The following is a 20,998-nucleotide window of genomic DNA, read 5'->3' as shown; positions in this document are numbered from 1 at the left end:
TCCCCATCCCCAGAGCAGTGCCTGGGGCTGAGCTGAGCCCTGCACAGCCAACACCTGGCAGGGGTGTGTGCATCCCAGAGGAAGGATGCAGGCAGCGTGGGCTCACATCCAGGGAGGACAGAAAGCCACGTCAGGATACATCCAGGTGGTCAGCCCTCATTTTAGGAAGGGGGCTCTGCGCTGGGGTGGGCAGGTAGGGATGGGGCAGCAGGCAGGAGGTTGGGGAGGGGGCCAGCTTTGGAAAGCTCCCCAGGAGGTTGTGCAGGGAATAACTCCCCTGCACTGCTGCTGCTGCAGCAAGCAAATGCCTGTCTCAGCACAACGGTCTCTTGCAGAGTGGCAATGTGCTCTGGTCTTGCCATGTCCAGGGTAGTAACAAGCCTAAGAGAAGCGTGAGGCCCAGACCCTGGTGCTGATTGCAGCAGGGAGGACGTGGGATGGGGAGATTTATGCCCAGGGACTGGCAGCAGGCAGGCTTGGGGCTGGCAGAGCAGGGGCCAAGCCCTGCATGCCCCAGCCATCCTGCCCAAGTCCTGCAGACACCCAAGCTCCCCCGGGGACCTGTGCCAGCTCCCAGCTGGCACCCCTGGGCTGCAGGAGTGCAGCTGTGGATGCACTGATGCTTTGCAGCTCCCTGTGCTCCCATGGCTAAAGATTGGTCACACAAACCAGCACATGGAGGCAAGGACCCCAAAACCAGCACTCCAGAGGGGTGTGGGGTGACAGCATGGGTGGTGGTAGGGAGCTGCCAGAGGAGTTGGGGTTAGTAGGGGCTGGTTTCTGCAGGCAGGGATGGGCAGTTGGACCCCAGCTCTGCTGGGTGGTGGTGCTGGGAGGGGTTGCCTGATGATTTCCATTTTGGGGGTCTCCCTGCAGCTCTGCTCTGTCCTGGGGGCTGGGTAAGATGAGGGGCAGAGCAAAAGGATCAAAGGGGTGGGGGAGAGGAGCAGCTCCTGAGTTGTGGGTCATTATCTGTTATTAACATCTGTAATCTCCCGGAGAGCAAACTGAGATTTACAGCCTGTTATTAGGCTGTTACTCAACCTGTTGTGCAACAGCTCAATTTAAAAAAAACTGAATGTGATTAATAGCCTGCTAATAAGGGGGAAATCTCTCCTATTTAATTCAAACAGCCTCTGCCTGGGCACTCCAGGAAGGTATGGGCTCTCAGCCCAGGTTCCCAGGATGGCTGCTGGGCACATGCTGGGATCCCCCTGGGACCTTCCATGCCACAGGGCACTGGTGCTGGATGAGGGTTCCAGGCAACAGTGGGTGTTGGTCTCCCCACACAGGTCTGGGTTCTGGGGTCCCAGAGGCATCGGGGTGCAATTGTTGCATCCTCCCAGTTCTGGCTTCATGCAAATGGGGGTCCCAGCTCGTCTCTGGCTATCCCCTGTGGTCACCCTCTGGAAGAGGTGGAAACTCTGAGTCAGCCGGGGTTCTTATCCAAGCATCTCACCTTTTGTTTGGCCGTGACTCGCACCTGACTCACTTTGACCCCACAGCTTCCTGCCCTCTCGCTTTTCACTGCTCCTGGAGGGTCCCCTCTGCCTCCAGCCATCCCTACCCCAGCTACAGCTTTGCTTCTTGGCTCTCAGCCCCTTTTCCAGGCATCCAAACCAATCCTGCCTGTAAACAGCTCCCTAGCCCCAAGATCACTGCACTGGGAGAGCTCCCTGGTTCCCAAACCCCACTGCCCCTGGCTCTTTGCCTTTCCAAGTTGTCCCTTGGTAACATGGGGACAAACAGGCAAGCGTCACATGGCTCTTCCCACCATAACAAATCTCTGGACCCTATTTTCATCCCACCTGGGCCCTGAGGACCTGCACCTGGTCCAGGAGGGGATTGTCGTCAGCACAGTCACAGGTGGAAGAGAAGATGCCAACAACTCCCTCCTGCTTTACAGCCTGGATTTGGCCCCTGCCACTCATTCTCTTGATGGCCTCACTCTGCCAGCTTTGACCTGGTGACTGAGCACCGTGGTTAAATGGATTGCAGCCGGCCCCGTTCCTTCCCCCGCTGCCAGCCCAAGTCCTGCCCACGCTGCCGGGATGCTCCAGGAAAGCCGCCATCTGGGACCCACCTCTCTGCAGCCTTTCCCTCTCCCTGCGGCATTAAATCCCTCGTCCACTTCCCCTTGAGCACACGCTGGCCCTGCCCAGAGGGACTCGCAAGCTCTGTCCTGGGTGGAAAGTGTGAGTGCCCTGGAGCTGCTGCCGTCTACTCCTACGAAGTCTTCTCCATTCCCGACTGAAGTCAGCATTGCCTGGAAATGCCAGTGCTCCGGGTCTTGGCAGCAATAGCTGGTCTCCAGGGCCATCCTCTGCCTGTCCCAGGGTGGTTGGAGGCACCTGGTAGTGAAGAAGCAGCTCATGACACCTCCAAATGACACCCTGGGAGGGCTTGGGGGGTTCCGGCAGCATGAGGTCTGTTTGGGAGTAAACACCTGGGGAGGGCTGGGGCTGGGGCTGGGCTGGGGGGCCTAGAGGGCAGTGGGGGCACAGGCAGCCTCCACGGGCACTGGGGCAGTGGCATGTAACAGTGGGAGACACAAGCCTGAAGCTGGGGTCCCCACTTCCCATGTCCTGCCACCCTGCAAGCTCAGGCAGCCTTTTTTCACCCTGCTCAGCTGCCGGCGATCACCAGTGGAGCTGCTATTCCCCAGGTCAGTACTACAACGGGCAGGGGCTGGGCCCGTGGCCCCTGGGCTACCAAACGCATCCCGGATGGCCGCAGCTGCTAGCCGGGCGGGCAGCCGCACCGTGCCAGCCTGCGGCACGGTTGCTCAATGCCGCAGAGGAGGGCGAGCTGAACCCGTCCCGGCGACCCACGCACTTAATTAGAGCCTTCGCTGCGCCTCGTCAGCAGGGCGCCCTCGCTGCCCTGGCCGAGCGTCGCTGAGCGCAGTGCAGCGCACGCGGCGCTGGAGCCCGGCCGCGCTGGCAGGCCTGGCCCTGCCTGCATCTCACGTGGCGCTGTGACCAGGCTGCATTTTCCACATTCCTTCCCTCTCTGAGTCACCAGCACCTCCTCTGCCAAAGCCTTTACCCGCACCGGCAGCCCGCGCTGGCTCCAGTGGCCGCGCACGGCTCTGTGCAAAGCATTGAGCGCCTGTCCCTGTGCGGATGCTCCAGGGTGCCTGCCCCTGCCCCGGGGGCCGGGTTTCCCACCCTAGACCCCAACAGCTTGGGGCAAATGCTCCTGCCCTGCCCTGAGGAAGCTTTGGTGCTGGGGGTCCTGCACCCCACAGGGATCCAGGGAGGACCCACCCTTGTACCCTTTGCCCCACACAGCCCGGGGAAGGGGTTTGCATCCTCCGTCACCACTCCCCAGCTCTGGGCACTGCACGCAGCCTCACTAACCTCCTGCCACCTCCTGTCCCAGCTCACTGTGGTGTTTGACTCTTTCGAAGAGCACAGCAGTGCTGCCAGCAACCTCATCCCTCCAGCAGCCAGCCTGCCCTGGTCCCAGCCCCTGCTTGGGGCCACCTGCACTTCCCCAAGTCCCCATCCAGGCACAAGGGGAGTGTCACCCCCCGGCAGCAGGGCTGGCCTGGCCTTTGCAAAAGTAGCTGTAACCAAGACCTCAGGCACACGGGAAGCACTTGGCTGGCAGCACTGGGTGCTGGGGAGGCCGTGTGGATGGGATGCAGAGGGAGGGGTGTGTGGGACTCCCCCCAGCACCCCCCCTGGCAGCCCCTCGGGACAGCTCGCTGTCAGCAAGGAGCGCACATGCCTCTCCCACCACCTGCCCATCCATCCTGGCACGACACTCCCCAAATCTACTGTGGGGCTTGGCAAGGCTGTGACAGGGACACAGGTGAAGTGTGACCACCCCAGCCTGGCAGCGACTCCCACCACGGGCTCACACTAGTGCCGTCGTGTGTGGTGGCTTTGCTGAGCCACAGCTGCGCCCAGGGTAGCGTGGCCACGAGGGTGGTGGCCACGTGGGTGGAAGACGAGTCCGGGCAACTGGCACACCACAGCACCTCACCATCCCCACACTGGGACAACCCCGGGGGGGAGCAGCCGGTTGGGGGATCAGTGTGCATGTGAGACGTACGGGAACGTGGGGGTGTGTGAGGGGTGTGCGTGGGGGCGTGCCATGTGTCCCTGTCCCCCTGTGGCATGCAGGTACACGCAAGCTTGAACTGAGCCATGGGGCAGGGGGAGGAATGAGGTAAAGGGGGTTGGGTGAGTGGGCACATGAGAGGTTGTGTGTGTGAGGGGTGTGCATGTGGATGCCGGGGGGGGATACATGGAGTGGGATCCAGGTGAGGTATGCATAGACGTAGTGGGTGTGCATGGTGTGTATGATGTGATGTATGCATATGTATAGGACATGTATATACGTGTACAGGGTGTGCATGACTGTGAAGGGTGCACATGCATTCAGATGGGGGCATTTGTGGGGTGCGTATGTGTATTGGGGACACTGATGTGGCACAGTGTGTTTGGGGGGGTGCGTGTGTGGGGAGGCCTGTCCCAGACATGTGCAGGCATGTGCACAGCACCGGGGGGGGGGGGGGGGGGGGGGCAGCGTGTCAGGGGGTGCAGGCGGGTGGCGTGTGTGTGCACGCAGGGGTGCGCGATGCGAGGTGCAGGCCGTGTCAGGGCGTGTGTCCGTCCGCCTGCGCCACACGCGTACACGCGCAAGTGTCCCCGGTAGCAGCTCCCGGCACGCAGCGGCGTTCCGGGGAGCACCACCGGCTCACTTGGCAGCAGCTTGGGGAGTTCTCGTGCGAGCAGGTGGCTGGGGAGCAGCCCTGAGCCCTTCCTGGTGCCTCTCCCCAGAGCAGTGGCTCCAAGCCGTGACACAGGGGCCGGGCTGTCTCTTTCCGGCTGTTTCCCAGCCTGTCAGGCCAGTCGTGTCAGGTCTTGCCGCGATTTCCCGGATGGCTGCTTGGCACCTGCCTCTTCCCCATCCGGATGGGCAAGTTCCTGGAGCACCGAGCCGAGGCGACGCATCGCACCAGCCCCTGCCCTGCCTCCCCGGCTCCGTGCCCTGGCTCCAGCATCCCGCCCCGGTGCCGGCCAGTTCCCTGCGGTCCCACAGCCACCCTGACTGGGTGATGTTGGGCAGGCGGTGAGGGAGCGGGGCTGCAAGCGCCGACGGCGAGTGGGCACTGAGTCACACCGGGAGGGACCAGGAGGCACGAGGAGAAACCTGCCGCCTCTCTGCCGAGTGGTTGGGGCGGCAGGACTGGCTGGGCGAGTCAGGCCCAGGCGGGTAGCGCCGGCGCTGTTCTTTTGCTGCCACGGATGGAGGACGTGCTGGGAGGATTGGTGCTGGTGAGGACAGGCTTCTCCCAGTGCCAGAGATCAGGGATAGGTGCCCACCAAGGCTGGGAAGGAGGGCAGGGGCTGCCCGGGGCTGGGAGCTGGGCAGGAAGAGCTGGGCTGGGCTGGATGCAGTGAGTTGGGCTCTTCCACTGCGCAGGATGGTACTGGCCACACAAGGATGCTCAGCCTTGGGGTGAGGATGGACCTTTGGCCAAACTCACGTTGCCCATGGAAAATCCCTTCCCCACCCAGAGCCACCCGCAGCTCTGCACTGGGGATGAGGGCATGGTTTTGAGCAGCGGGTGTAGCCATGGCTGCAGGCAGAATCATGGAAGCCACTTGCTGTGCTGAGCCCTGCCGTGCCTCGCTGTCCCCGCAGCCTGCCCAGGGCAACTCAGGCTGTGCCACCATTCCTGCCCTGGCAGCTGGACAGCTCACTCACCCACTCACCTGCCCCTCTTTCTGCAAGTGGGGAAACTGAGGCAGGGAGTGTGGTGGAAGAGACATGCTGGGTTGAGCCCCAGAGAAGATGCGAATACTGGGCCAGCAGCCCTGCCCAACCTCACGCAGTCCCAGAGCATCCTCTGGGGAGAGCTGGAGCATGGGGATGAGGTACCATGATGATGCCAGATGCGTTTAGTGTCCCCAACAGCCAGGGGACTGTCCTGGGGACATGCCCCTCCAGGCCATGCTAGCCTGTGCCTCTATGCCCTCCTGTACATGCTGGGCAGGATGTGGGCTCTTGGCTGGGGCAGAATTGGCGCAAGCCCCCAGGCACACCGACCTGCTCCGTTTATTCCCACAACCAGTGATTAGCATTGCTGCTGGGGTCTATAATTACCTGCAGTTCTCCCTGCCTGGAGCAGAGGCTGCCTGGGGAGCGCAGGAGCAGGCAGGGTCCTGGTGGGGCAATCCCTCAGCAGGGAGCCAGAGGGACCCCCGGGCTAGAAGCCCCCCCTGGTACCCTTGCTAGACTGAGGGGCTGCATCCCCACTGGAGGGACAGAAGGGCTCCCTTCATCCCAAGCCTTTCCAGGAGCCCCTCGGGTGTGGTGTCCTGGCAGCCACTGTGCAGGATGCTGAGTGCCAGGGCAGGGGATAATTGAGAAGAGAACTTCTGGGGCAGCCCATGGGATGGAGGGCTGGGGCTGGCCAGCCCCACTGCTGGGTCAGGGTCTCTTCCCTGAGCAAGCAAGGCCGGATCCTGCCTGGCGGAGGAGAGATAGAGCCCTGCAGTGCCCGGAGGCTGGGCCCTTGAGCTAGGCTCTCCATCCCTAATGATGTCCCTCCCATCCCTTCCATGACATCTAGTTAATGAGCCCGGCAGCTCCTGCTGAGAAGGTGCTGGGAACCTTGTACTGCTGCAGCAGTAACCCTTCCCCAACCGGGCTCCCACAGCCTGTCCTGCACCCTCTCCTTGCTGGAACCCAGAGGGTGAGGATGCACTAGTCATATGGACCAAGACTTTGGGGCCACTGATGAGTCCAGATGCCCCATCAGAGCCAGAATGTGCCCAGCATGTGTGGTCTCATCCAGTCCCACAAGTGTCCTGGGGTGCGGACTGGGGGACAGTCATGTTGGGGAGACCCAAAGGTCTTTGGGCAGTGGGGTGGGGGTGCAGTGATGAGGCCATGGCAGGGGCCAAGCTGCACCCCAAGTGGGAATTTGGGTGACAGCTCTGCCCATTGCAGCCACCGGCAGTTGTGTGGCATGGCCAGGGCCTGCTGTGGTGTAAGGCAGCAAGCGCATTGCCCCAGATGGGACAGCAGCTGTTTGTATCACTGGAGGGACCTACTCCTGGGCATGAGAGGGTGGCAGAGCCTGGCACACCTGCACACACGTGTGCACAGGGCTGTACATGCCTGGCACACACAGGGATGTGCAGAGCATGGGCTGATCTCCTGCAGCAGCATGTGAGCAGCATCTGCGACCCCTGCCCTGGCTGTAGCACCAGCGCATCACAGCAGTGTCTAGGGAAAGGATGCTGGACACAAGACCTCCAACAAGCTCACCATGTCCCTGTTGTCCCCCATGTTGTCCTGCCAGAGCCCTCACCCCATGAGCAATGCTCGCCTGGGGCCAGGACAGGTAGAGCAGGATCCCTGCCCCAACCTGTCATTTCATCTCCAATTGGATCCCCTGCTGTTCCCCTTCATCAGGGCTGAATGAGGGGCTGGCTAACGAGGGGAGTGTGATTAGCCAGGCAGGGGGCTGGCTCTGGGCACAGGGAGGCTTTCCTGGGCTGGGTAATGACAGGCTTTTGTCCCCTCTGCTCCTGTCCCCAACAGAGACAGGTGGATGAGGATGCCGCGGGCAAAGAGTGGGTACCAAAGAGCTGAACTCAGCAAGTCCTGGCCATTCCCACCCCCCTGCAGTGTCACGGTAAGGGGATGCCTCAGCTGCCAGAGCCTGGCTGGGGACCCAGGAATCCTGGCTCCAACTTGTCTGCTCAGCCTCAGCATGTTGACTGGGGGGGACATCCCAGCACTGTCACCCCCAGGCCTGGGGATCCTGATCCTCTCTGGGAAACACATCCAGTCATCAGGTCCTGTCTTGAGACACCATGTTTCTGATGGCCAGGGTGTACCCAGGATGGGATGGATGCCTGGACAGCGGGCTCCAATTTGCAGCAGCCCCAGGCCAGAGCATCTCAGGGTTCAGAGATGCTCACCCATGCAGGGGCCAGCATGGGGGCATGTGTAAGCTGGCTCCGTTGGGGACACATATTTCAGCCCATGGCTGCTGGGACCCAAAGACAGGGTCTGGCTCTGCATGGGCTGATCTGGATGCTGTACCTGGGAGTGGATGAGGCAGAGCAAGGAGAGAAGCGGGACTGGCTCTCACTCTGCTGTGGGTGTTGAGGGTGCTCTCAGGCCTTTGGGGATGGAGGTGTGGGTCCCCACTTCAACCAAGAACACTCTGCCAGCACTCAGTCCTGCACCCTGTGAGGCTGCAAGGACACGGGGAGCCCAGGCTGGACATGGTGTGCACGGACAGGACCCTGCAGTGGGACCCTGGTGCGCCCAGCACACCGGGCAGGCGCCACGCCTGCAGCCTGGCAAGCGGGCGGGTGGAGAGGCAGATGGATCATGTGTGACAGGCTGGGGATAATTCACTGCTCCTGAGGAGAGAAATCCTCCACCTGGAAAGGAATCTGCCCCCCTCCGCCCTCAGCCCAGGAGGCTGGAGGGCCCGGAGGGGCAGGGAGGGGTGTGCAGGTGGGCTGCTGTGCCGTGAGCCTGCGCAGGCAGGGCAGGCAGCACCCCTCACCAGGGCAGGGCACCTGCAGCCCTGTCATACCCGATGGGGACCCCTCTGCCCCATGGACGCGAGTCCAGGTGCACTGGTGGGATGCTGGGGAGGAAGCCAGGGTGGGTGCCAGCTGCTCACCCACCCTGCAGCTGTACATGCTGAAGGGGGAAGACATATGGCCAACACGATCCCTATGCCGGGGGCACGTGCTGGGTTAAGCTGGAGGGCGCTTCCCGAGCCTGATGGCCACTGGCCACCAGCAGCCTGGCAGGTCCTGTCCCTGCATATGGGAGGGAGTGTGATCCCGGTGGGGTGCAGAGAGATGCCCCAGCAAAGTGTGGTACAACATGCACAGCTGTGGGAAAAGGCTGTGCTGGGCAGTGTCAAGAGGGCTGGGAGCCAGAGCGGCTGGAGGGCTCATGGGGAGGGTATAGCCTGCGTGCCCCAGCCCATCACCGCTGCGTTAGGGAAGCCGGCTGCATGGCAGGCCCTGGCATGAAGCAGCGTCTTTGCTGAACACCTCTCTTGTCTTAGCATCTCCCAGGGGAGGCAGCATGTTCCCCTGCAGGTATCCTGGCCTTGGGATTGCCAAGTGTGTGCACAGACACGTGTGTGTGCATACATGTATGTATAAGCATGAGCATATCAACTGTGCACTTGACACATCTTCAGATGGGGCTAATGAGGTAGTGAGCTAATTAGTAAACAATTCTCCCCCCATTGGCTTTCTGGGGGCAGCAAAGGAGATAAGTGAGGATTGGTGGGAACACGGGTCACCCCAGTATCCCTCCCAACTACCCCTGAGACACAGGCAGCCTCACACAAGGGTCTGGGGGTAGATGTCTGCTGTGGGAGGGCTTTCCCCACCTTCAGCCAGGTACCCCCATCCCTGTTGTCCCTGCCCCCAGCTCTGTGCCTCTCTGGGGAACAGACTGTGATGATGATGAGGACAACATGCCGGCAAGGATGCTGGAGCAGGCTGCTGGGCTGGTGGAGGTCAGGCATTGAGCCCAGCCCTGTGTGGCTCAGTGGCCTCAGCTCCCCCGGGGTGGATGGACACACTGGGGGGCATGGGGACACCCTGCTGAGCTAAAGGCACACGTGGCCATGCCAGGCACCCTGCCTGCAGTGGGCAGGACTGTGGCGGTGTGCGCGGTCCTCTCCCCGGCACGGCCACCCTCCCCTGCCCGTCCCTGTGTTGCCCCGTCGTCCTGCCCCGCACAAACATTCCCTCACTCCCGGCCATGGTAAATATTGTTGCAGGGCAAACAGTGAATCAGCCCCCTTTGTTAGAGTGCTGCTGGCAGACCCGGCTTGTTCGACTGCTGTTTAATGACCCTCCAGTTGTGTACCCTGGAGGTACTCATTAACCCCAGGGTGCAGATGGTGAGGAGGACGCATCTGAGCCAGCCAGGAACAGTTTGCCAGTGCTGGGGACAGGCTCCAGGCAAATTCTGGTGACCTTTTACCAGGTGCCAACGTGCCAGAGATTTCCCCTCACACCTCTACAAGGTGTGGCCAAACCGCTGTCAGCCCAGCATGCCCACAGGCCCATGGCCAACCCACAGCACAGCACAGTGGGACTTTGTTCAAGGCAGCATCCCCCTTCAGAGCATCCCCCTCCAGCTCAGCCCATGCTCCTGGCACAACCATGGGTGGCAGAGGAGCTGCTGGCTCTGACAGAAGGATGCTCAAGCCCCCGTGTGTAGCAGGAGGGTTGAAGATGGGATGGGATCTGTGTGGCACGGCTTGGTCAGGTCAGTTAGGACCAGGTGGAAGTGAGCAGCAGGACACCCTGAGAGGTGCAGGGTGCAGGACAGGGGCTGGAAATGGGCAGTCCAGTAAGGACTGGAGAGGAAATGTCCAAAAGCGTGGTCTAGAGCAGGGAGATGGGGGCAGGTGGGAGGCACAGAACTGCTGCTCTGGCCTCGATGCCATCCCATGGGCTGCAGAGGGGTTGCGCATCCTATAGAAAGCCCTTCTTTCCACTGGGCACCTCCAGAGCCCCAGAGCTCTCCACCGCTGGGGCTGGGAGGGTGCAAATGCACCCTGGTGTGCATAGGCTGGTGCCAGCATGGGGTGGCTCCACAGCAGTGGTGCTGAGACACTCGTGGGGGGGGAGCAGGGGTGGGCTGGGGCAGCCCATGGGTGCTGGGCCCACAGGAGCCTCCTGCCAGTGCTGAGGGGCAGCTCCCACCCCTCTGCCTGGTTCTTACCTCCCTTTCACATGGCCCTGGCTTTGCCCCAGCATCTCCAGCTCCAGCACACATTGTAGTCTGGCTCTTCCCCCTATTGTAGTTCTGGCCCTGCCCTTCATTGTGGCTCTGGCCTTGCCCCATGGTGGCCTGTCCCCAAGAGGCAGTGCCAGCACAGCCTGGGGACTCCCTGAGCACCAGCTCTGGGGCTGGGCCAGCGGTGCCTCAGAGCCACAGCAGCAGTCCCCAGGGTGATCCCCAGCACCAGGCGGGTGGTGCCCTACACCAGGTGCCAGGATGCCAACCCCACTCCCCTGCGTCCCCACACAAATGTGTTCTCATGGCACTGGGCACAGGGGGGTGGTGGCAGGTGGCAGCACAGGGCCTGGGGCCATCCCCACTCTGGCCAGCAAACAGCCACAGTCAGCATCTCCAGGGGCGCAACAGCAGCTGCTGGATCTTTTCCCCCCGAGTGCCTGGTGAGATTAGAGCAGGGCTGTGACATGGGGCAGGATCCTGTGCCCATGTCCCCACAGGTCAGTGCAGGAACCGACCGTGCTGCTGGCAGAGAGGGGACAGCCCAGGGAGGACCGCAGAGACCGCACAGGGGTGCCCAGCATGCTGGAGTGGGGCTGCCAGGAAGGCCCTGATAAACATCTAGCCTCTCTATTTATGACCGAGGATATTTATACCGCAAAGTCCTTTAAATTTAGCTGGAGACACACCCAGGCACCATCCAGTGCTGTCAGGCCGTGGGGGAGCTCCCGGCACAGCCTGAGTCTGCCCAGGCAGTGGGTGTACAAGCGGCACCAGATATGCCGCAGGACTGGCACCCCCAGAACCAACACCCACCGTGGGGTGTGAGGCACAGAAGCTTGGCTGTGGGGATGGCAGCACTTCTCATGGGGGGCAGGATGAGGCCAGCACCCCAGAGGGACAGGGCTCCTGGGGATGACGGCACAGGCTCCATGCCCATGCAGCGAGGACACTGGTGCCACTGGGGCAGGTCCACATCTCCCCATCACCAAAGCACCCTGGGCCAAGCCGGCACCTTCCCGTCCCAGTGCTCGGTGCCGTGCTGGGCAGGCTGTGGTGTCAGAAACAACCTTGGGGCTACGTCCTGAAATGACAGCTCAGAGCTCAGCCGCTGTCGGGCTCGGAGCAGCCCCGGGGCTGCGGGGTACGCTGCGCTACCCCGTCTCCGCAGGCTTTGGCCCCTGTCCCCATGTCCCCCCGCCCCACTGTCCCTCCCAGCCGGCGGGGCCGGGCCGGAGCATCCCCCGCCCGCCGCCGTGGTGTCTGCTTCCCTCTGCCGGCAGCGGGGCGCCCGCTGCACCCCGGTACCGCTCCCCGGCACTCGGAGCTCGGAGATTCGAGGTCCCTCAGCCCCAAGGCAGCAGCGCTGTCCTCTGCCAGCGGGGCCCGCCTCCCCCGCTTTTCCCCCTCCACCCAGCTTTGGGTGAAACGCGGCTCTCTGTGTTCCCGCACTATTTCCAGCCACTCGGATGCGTCGCTCTGCCCTCGTTACTACACAGTCATCCACAGCGGTTTGGCGTTGCCCCTGCCCTGCAGTGGAAGTGCAGAGCGGCCTCCAGGCGCCCGCAGACCTGGCTCGCCCCACGTTGCGTGTGGACCCGCTGTGAGGTGCTGTGGGTTCTTACCTGGGCACCCCTCAGCGCTTGCAGTCCTGCGCTGAGTGGACGTGCCGCTGTGCTAATCTTACCAGACTGCTTGCTGGTCGGCCCAGTGTCTTTATTAAGTGAATTCCTTCTCTCAGAGAGGAACCCAAGAGGTTTGGACAGGAGAGGTCAAGATTTCATGAGGCAAAGGCAATGTGCATTAGGATCCCTGCCCATTCAGTCTTCATTAATTAGATCCCATCTCAGTTGCCCCTGTTTCTCCAGGGCAGATGCGATGCCCAGCAGCCTGTGATTGTCCTTGACAACTAAGACAGCCCTGTGTCCTCCCATAAATGTGCTGTGCCTCAACCTACTCTGACACTGAGACTTTCACCTCCAGCTTGCCCTAAAATCCCTGCCTCCTGGACCAAAAAATTCCTAAACAGCCCTGAGCGGTGGGAGCTCAGTGCCGGCCGGCTTGAACAGGGACTGCATCCCACTGCACCCCACAGGGACCATGCACCTGGCTGCTCCCCTGGCCTGGGCCATCCCTCCCAGCCTTTTGCAGCTGTGCCCTCTGTCCCCCGCTTCCCTTACTGCTGCCAAGCCACATTAAGAGCCACAAAGCCACACAGCAACGCTGGTCAGGGTGCATGTCCCGGGGACAGGCAGATCTGCATGGCTGAGCCTGGTCATGCCCAGAGGCTGCTTATCCCTGTCCCCGGGGAGTTCCAGAGCTTGTTTTCAGGCTCGGGGACACTCTCAGCAGCACAGGGCAGGGATATCTGGATTTTATCTGCTGTGAACGGCTCCGAAATGAGCCACTCCCTGGCTTTACATGCGGAGCTCCTGCAAGCAATACACGAGCCGTCCAGGAGAGGATGGGTGCCCGGCTGCAGGGGAGCACCAGCACACATGAAGCGTGGGGCACCCCAGGAGGAGACAGCCCTTGTCCCTGCCAGCAGCCGGGGCGAAGGGGACCCACTCCGGGCTGTCCCCACGGCCCGTGGGGTCAGCATCCCCGGCAGGAGCCGACCCGGAGCCGAGCGCGGCTGCAGTGAGCGGTAGCTGTCCGCAGAGGGAGCCCGGCCCCTTCCCTGCCCTCCCGGCGGCGGGGGGGGGACACTGGCACCCAGCCCACCCCCTCTTCCTCCCCGCTCAGGCCGCCAGGTCCCCTCCGGGCCGCGGCCCCTCTGCCTGTGAGATGAGAGTGTGGGTCCTCAGCACCCACCAGGTCCCCCGGGGTCCCCTGAGCAGTGCGAGGGCGAGCTGCGGGTCAGGTTGGCAGGGAGGTGTCACCCGCCTCCCTGGGCACGGTTGGGTCCCTGTCCCTGTCCATGCGGTTCCCCTGCTTCCATCCCTCAGGGCTTGTGCTGGGAAGACACCCCCCCCCCCCCAGACACTTAGGGGGTTCCCAGCACCCATGTCTGGCCATGCCTGCAGGCAGCATCTGTAGCACCCCCTCATCTACACCAGCACCAGGAATTTTACCTGTCCTGGGGTCCGTGGACTTCAACCACAGAGTCCTCCAGTTTCCCCCTCCCACTCTGGGACCCCCACTCCAAACACAGCTGGTGTTTGTTTTGCACCAAGAGGTGCTGGTTTGTCATGATCCCAGCGAGAAAGCCACTCAGAATCTTTAAGTGTCATTTAAAATTCTGTTTATTACAGCCCACACTATAGAGAGACTACTACAGAATATCTTAGATGCCTTCAGACACGGGGACCCTGAGCTGCGCAACGTTGACCAGACCTCCAGTCCATGCACAGCATGCCGTGCAGGTCCCATCGGTGGAAAGGGTTATCCCATTTTAGTTGTTTGAGCTATTATAGAATTTTCTTAGAAGAAAACAGCTCTATTGATTATTTCTACTGCCAAAAAGAAAGACGCTCCTATGAGAACTTCTTGCTGCTCTTTTAGATAAAGACACAGATACACACATGGCAGGTACCAGGTACGAGCTCCCTGCAGACTCCCCTGTTACAGCCTGGTTTCTAACCTGGCTGAGTATACCCTGCAGCCAAGGGATGCCCACAGCACAGGTCTGGGCCTCCTCTGGCTTGCTGTTAGGTGGGTCATTAACTCCTCAGTGTACCATGGTCTTCTGGCCAGGACCACAGAAGCACCTTGGCTGGAGGGGGGTGTCAGGGCTGCAGGGAGCTGTGCTATTTCCCAGGGCCCCCAGCCTCACACTGTTACTGAGTGTCCCCGCCACGGTCCAGCTCCAGGGATTCTTGGCTGAATTCCCTGGAATTTCAGGAGGGGTCAGCGGCATGATGTGGTGGAGGATGGGTGAGTGGACACATCTGTGTGGATGGTTATACCATGTGCATGCCCCAAGGGGAACTGAAACCCCTGTGTCATGCAGGACAGAGCACTGGGGGTGAGCTGGTGTTTTAAGCTCAGGGGGCAACTGAGCACGATGCAGCCACTCACTCCCCTCTTCCCCCCCAGTGCTGAGAAGGAGAAAATAAAGCAAAAAGCTCAGTGGTTTGAACTCAGAGAGCACCTAAGCACCGTGAGGATGCTTACTCCCCCTTTTCCCCCAGCGCTGGGAAGCAGAAAATAAAACAAAATGTTCAGTAATTCAGATGAGGACAGGAAAGGGTGACTCACCCATTACAGTCACAGGGCAAAAGATAGAATCATTTGGGGAAGAAAAAATAACATAAATTTAATACAGACACTAACAACAGCAACACTTAACAGACAGAGTAGGACAGTTAGAAGCATTACCATATCTTAGAAACACTTTCCCCCCACCCCTCATTTCTTCCCAGGCTCATATTTGCTCCCAATATCTCTACCTTCTCCCTCTCAGTGGCTCAGGGGACAGGGAATGGGGGGTGCAGTCAGACCTGCCACTTCTTCCTCCTTGGGATGGGGAGAACCCCTCACATTCTTCCCCTGCTCCCTCATGGCTCCCCTCTCACAGGAGACAGTCTTCACAAACTGTCCCACGGGCTGCAGTGTTTCTCTAGCTGGACTGGCGTGGGTCTGTCCCACTTACTGCAGTCCTCCCAGTGCTGAACTACAAGAGTGGGGGCTTCTCCTCACAGAGTCCTGGCTTCCTTCAGGTACAGTCACCTGCTCCAATGTGGGGTCCTCCACAGGCTGCAGGTCAGCATCTGTTCCACTGTAGACCTCCATGAGTGGCAGGGGGGGACAGACTCTGCTGTCTCACCACAGGATACAGGGGGCTATGCACCCTTTCCTCCTCTGTTCTTCCACTGACCTCGGTGTTCACACAGATGTTGCAACTCCCCCTCACAACTCCAACTCCTCCTCTCAGGTTCTCCTTCTTAAATGCATGATAACAGATGTGCAGCTAATTGGCTCGTCCTTGGTGCAGAAGTGGGTCCAAATTGGAGCTGAGGGAGCTTCGAGAAGCTTCTCACAGGGGGTCACTGCTATAGTCCTCTCCCCCGCTACCCAAAACCACCCCCGCTGACTCAAACCCAGGACAGCTGGGTGGGCAGCACCTCGTCCTCCTCGCTGCCCTCGAGGATGCAGAGGAGATGGCCTTGGGGACTGTCCCCAGGGACCTGCATCCACAAACGTCATATGTGAGCAAATGCCAGCTGCTGCTTTGCCAGGCTAGTGCAACCATTGTCACTTGCCCCTCACCACCGTGCGCTCTCTGTCAGAGTGACACAACCCTGCACCCTGGGGACGCTGCCCTGCCTGGCCCCAGCAGCCAGATGTGATTTACGCCCAGCTGCCTGCCTGCCCACCACTCCCTGGGGACGCAGCGCCGGCCCGGGCAGGGAAGAAACACCACCCCCTTTTGCCAGGGCCCAAGAGCTGGCTGGCTATGTCAGGAAGGGGGACCTGGCAGCAGAGAGATGTGATCCTGGTCCCTGTGTATGGCTGGGTCCTGGCGTGGCGGGGACGGGGATGGACCCCACAGCACGTGGCTGGCAGCCAAGTTGCAACAGGAGCTGGGAGCAGCTCTGCGAGCCTTGCCCAGCCACCGGGCACCAGCTATCCCCGTCCAGGGAGGGACAAGAGGTGGGGTTGCAGAGCCCCAGGGCTGCAGCCATACACCCTCCCTGGGCAGAGCACCCATGGGTGCACCGGGGCAGGGCGTTGCTTGGGGGAGACAGTCCCTGGGGCGATGGTCATCCCAGCCTGGGGTGCTCAGTGGCCAGCAGCCCGTGGGCAGTGGGCTGGGCGTTGTAAAAGGATGGCAGCCGCCTCCGGCTGCTCCAGGTCTGTGGGGCGCTGTCATGGGATAGCTCCCAGCGGCCAGGCAGCGGGGGGGAGTGGGGACAGCTATTTTGGGCAGCCCGAGGCACCCCAGCTGTCGTGCTCTCTGCAACACAGAGCCTGCGCTGGGGCAGGGACCCGGATGCTGCCCTGCGCAGCATTAGGGGAGGTGCACACGCTTCCCATGAGGTCCCCAGCACCCCGCTGGACCACGCACCTAAAGGAGAGCCACATCCCAGGGATGAGGCAGGCCAGCGCAGAGCTGACATGGGTGATGCTGAACCCATCTAGACAGCTCTGTGCCTCCCAGCCATGTGCGACTAGGGCAGAGGGAGGAACAGCCGCCTTGGGACCAGCAGCCAAAGTATGAGCTCCCCGCAGTGGAGCCCTTGTCTGTGCCCAGCGCTGTCCCCGCCGGCCACGTGTGTCTGTGGTGTGAAACACAAGCCCTGTGCTGTGAGTTGGGTGCTGCGTGTGCCACCGAGGCAGGCTGCAGGGAGGGCAGAGCGGGACAGTGTGGCAGCCCAGCTTCATCCCTTGTGGCCGCTGGCCCTGGGACACTGTGGGTTTGCCCACCCATCTCTTTGCTAATCGAGCCAGAACTTCCTCCAGGCTGGCTGGATCCTCCGTGAGGGAATTTTTCCACTCCACTAGCAGACACTGGAGTGGAAAGTCCCCAGGAGCTGTGGCTGCTGGGGACGCAGCTCCCTGTGGCCGGGAGCAGTGATGCCTGCGGCATCTCCTCCCATCCCTGATGCCACTTGCCTGCCCTGGCAAGCACCCAGACTGTGGCAATCAGCCGAAACCTGGAGCTGGAGGGGTTCTGAGCTGCTGGAGAAGCCCAGGACAGGGATATGACAGGGCCCAGAGGGGATCTGAGCCCAGGGCTGGGTGATGGGCAGCCCTGGGCACAGCAGGACAGGGGTCGCAGGATGCAGGGACATGCCAGATCAGGAGTATGGCACTGCCTCTATGGCATTGCAAACACATCAGATCTTTGCTGGGGAGCGAGTCAGCTCTTGTGAGATGGCTTCAAATTGCTGTCAAATCAGAGACCATTTTGGGGACTTCCAAGAGCTCCGATACCATCACAGGAGCTGTGGGGCAGGAAATGACATTCTGTCACAGATCTGTTCATCTCCCCGCATGCTGGGCAGAATAGGGAGGACATGCCAGGGAGAAAAGAAAGATGGGAAAGCTGAAAGGGCAAAACACAAGCTAGTGGCTCTTCCCCAGAGATTCCCCTGTCCCTTTTGCAGGGTCCTTCCTGGTAATGCAGGGGAAGCTGTGCCATCCCCAGAGCAGGCACATCCAGACTGTGTTGGGACTTCTACCCCCATCTCCTCCATCCTGATGGCAGAGGGTGTTCCCTGCCAGCTCACTCCCTCTCCAGGCTCCAGTGCTCAGGTGGGAATCTGAGGGACTGGGATGAGAATCACCCCAGGGTGTGTGGTTCACTGGTCTCTGCAGCTCCCCAGGCAGCCCGCTCCTCTTTGGGGCTGGGCCACAGCCTGGGGAGCTGGGAGCCACTTCTGAGAAGCTGATTTAAAAGAAAACTGGTTGATTTTGGTGACATAGCATCATGCCGAAGCGGAACTTTGCCCTCCCACTTCAGCACACACGCAAGCACTGGGAGTGTGATCCAGGGCAGGGTGGGCAGGGAGCCCCCAGCTCTGCACGCAGTATCCCACCATGGGGAGACCCCAGGGCCAGATCCAGAGCCGGTGGTGCTGGGGCTCACAGTGCTCAGAAAGCACTTGGGACACAGCTCCGGGGTCCCTCCGGGAGAGGTGCCCAGCCAGCCCCCATGCCAGGCACACAGGACGGGACAGCATTAAATCCTGCTGCATTTGGTGCACCCCCAAACTGAAGGACAGGCTCTGGACCATGCCAAGGCTCCGAGTACTCAGGGATCACCACAGCCCAGTGCTGCAGGCCTGGCTCACGGGAAGCCTTCAGAGCTCGCTGGTGTTTTGGCTGGCACAGCCCTCTCTCTGGTGCTGGGAGCTGGCACTTCCTCCCCACCCTTCACCCCTCTGGATCCCTGCCCATGTTTGCCCCACAGTTTCCTGGGCAACAGCACCCATGGAGATGGGAGACAAGAGGCTGTGCAGCCGAGGCGGAGATGCCATCTGCACACTGACCCGTGTCCCCCACGGATATGTCGCAACCGTCATGGGGTTACTGCACCTTCCCAGCAGTGGGGGGGAAACCACCAGCCCCACAGATCTGAATGACACTGGGGAAGGGGTGCTGTGGCATGACCCCCACCACCCTGCAGGGAGCTGGGGGACACTGTGACACCTGCCAACCTAGAGGAGGGATGGTGAGGAGGGAAGGAGACGGGTGCCCCAAAGTAGGGTATGGATGGATGATTGCTACCAGGTGGGGAGAGATGGGTGAAGGGGATGTGAGCAAAGGCTGGGGGCTCGCACCCATCCCACATCCTTTTGGCACTACAGCCTTGCACCCCAGGGACTGGGAGGACAGGCTCTGGGCACCGCAAGACCCTGGGCAATCCTGGCTGGCACAGCAGGGCAGTGGCCAAAGCCACGGCTGTGTGAAGTGCCCAGGCTCCTGCAGAGGAGGTGTTTGCACCCAGGTACAGGGTGCTGCAAGGGCACTGCAGCATCTTGGAGGCTGCAAGGGGGCAGGAGCAGCCCCTTGCAGACCCAGTGGTTGGGTTGACTTGGGAAAACCCTCCTCCAGTTTTCCCAAGTCAAGACATGGCAGAGTGCACAGAGGAGATACACAGAAAGGGAGCAAGACCCTGAGGAGACCTGAGGGTTGGGACACAGAGGCCTCCAGTCCCTGTTGGGTCAGCACAGCCCATCCCTCCAGGCGCACCTTAACGCCTGTCCTTGGGTTTGGTTTGTGCAAGGACAGATATGCTGGGTGCAGGACCTCTGGTGCCAACCCTGCCTGCACAAAACCATGCTGGGGGTTGAAAGCATGAGTTTCATTCACGGAAATCCATCCCTTGAGGGTGAACTCTGCAACTCCCTGCGCTGGCAGCTCCTCTCCAAAGCCTAGACCCTGGGGCAGGGGTGTGGGTTGCAGCCAGGTTCTGGCTCTGACGCAGGACACTGGGCTTGGGAGGCTGGATTCGGGATGCCAGGTGTGGGATGCTGGATTCAGGTGCTGGGTGCCAGATTATAGGTTGCAGGGTGGGGTGTGAGGCCACGTGCAGCCGGGAGTGAGGGTGCTGGCGAGCAACCTGGCTCCTGCTGCAGAGCCGCCACGTGCGGGTGCTGGGAGGGTGTGGGAGGACCTGAGCACCCACTGGTTTCGCTACTGCTTTCCCCTTCCTGCTGTGGGTGTCCTGACTCTGGCTTTACCACACTTGCAAACCAAGAGCAGTGTTGGCACATGAACATGCTGGCATCATCTCCTCTCCTGCAGCCCAGAACCCTGGAGAGTCTGTGGGACCTGCAGTAGCTGGACAGACACCCTTGGGGCACCCACCCCATCGCCACCCCCACCTCCACCCCAGCCTGTGCTGAGATTTTCCTTAACCAGGCAGCAGCCCACAGGGGCAACGAGGATCCGTGGAAAGACAGGTAAGGGACATTCCCCAGGTTGGCTGGAGCACTGGGGGTGTCAGCCCTGGGACGGAGTGCAGGGATGCAGAAGCAGAAAGGACCAGGGAGCACCCAGTGGGATGGGGTTGGGAATGGGGATGTGGGAAGGGCTGTGCTGTTGGTGTCCTTGGGGTGCTGGGCTGTGGGGGCACAGGGCCCCTGCTGCACCCCCACCACACTCCCCACAGCTGCCCCAGGGCCCCGGTGTGCAGCGTGCCCTGAGAGCTGGGCAGGATCCAGGGGGGCAGGGCAGGGTGCTGGGGTGCAGGCACCCGTCCCAGCATGTGAGAAGCCCAGCGGGATGGGGAGGAGAGGGCAGGGAGGGGAGGCTTCGGCGAGGGGCCAGGCGAAGGGAAGGCCCCTGACACACCCATCGTGCATTACTGGAAACATCTGGCCTGGGCTGCGGGGGCGTGCGCTGGCTGCACACGCATCTGCACACACGCACGTGGGTATGGGGGCCCACACACGAATTTATGGGTATATGTGTATTAGTGCAAGCATCCACATCTGTGTACATTCATGTTCACATGTGCATATGTACCCATACATGCGTACGCATACATACACAGTCATGGAGGTTTGCACACACACGTAGATGCCCACATACATGTGTATGCGTATAGATACAGACACACACAGTTACATGTGTACACACACATACACGCACACCTAGATATATAGGTATAAGTGTACAGATTTGCACGCATACACGTGTGTACGTGCACCAGCAATCACACTTGCTGCAGCATGCGCATGCATGGACATACATGTGCGTGCACACGGACCAGCACATGTGCAACAGCCACATGCACACACATGCGCACACATGTACAGATCACACTAACTGCACTCATCCT

This window comes from Tyto alba, unplaced genomic scaffold (assembly GCF_018691265.1).
Source record: "Tyto alba isolate M040663 unplaced genomic scaffold, T.alba_DEE_v4.0 Super-Scaffold_1000006, whole genome shotgun sequence".
NCBI lineage: Eukaryota > Metazoa > Chordata > Aves > Strigiformes > Tytonidae > Tyto > Tyto alba.
This window is presented reverse-complemented; position numbering follows the sequence as displayed.